This window comes from Leptonychotes weddellii, unplaced genomic scaffold, assembly GCF_054177405.1.
Source record: "Leptonychotes weddellii isolate Sample4059 unplaced genomic scaffold, ASM5417740v2 HiC_scaffold_82322, whole genome shotgun sequence".
NCBI lineage: Eukaryota > Metazoa > Chordata > Mammalia > Carnivora > Phocidae > Leptonychotes > Leptonychotes weddellii.
Window position 1 is genome coordinate 1 of NW_028053032.1, and position 399 is coordinate 399.

General features: G+C 66.2%; 1 non-coding gene across 1 annotated transcript; it reads right to left on the reverse strand.

Annotated features, from left to right (window-relative positions):
• Positions 1-17: 17 nt before the first annotated feature.
• On the reverse strand, positions 18-90 carry TRNAR-CCG (transfer RNA arginine (anticodon CCG)). Its single transcript has one exon. It is a non-coding gene; the product is annotated as a tRNA-Arg (tRNA).
• Between the last annotated feature and the right edge of the window lie 309 nt (positions 91-399).

Genomic DNA, 399 nt, shown 5'->3' on the forward strand with positions numbered 1-399 from the left:
GAGGAAAATAACGGCAACGACCACGAAGGGACTCGAACCCTCAATCTTCTGATCCGGAATCAGACGCCTTATCCATTAGGCCACGCGGCCGGTTGGCAGGTCAGCTTCGCTACGCTGTGTGCAAAGAGTGTGTAGCGTGGTGGGGAGGGGTCCTTCCCGCGGCAGGTGCTGGGGATGTTGCTCCTACAGAGCTCCTCGTCCGAGGTTAGCTCACCGACAGCTGAACCACAGACCCTGCAGAGCCCGCGAGGACGCGCAGCTGAGCCACGGACCCTCAGAGCCCGCGGGGACGCCCAGCTGAGCCACGGACCCGCAGAGCCCGCGGGGACGCCCAGCTGAGCCACGGACCCTGCAGAGCCCGCGGGGACGCCCAGCTGAGCCACGGACCCTGCAGAGCCC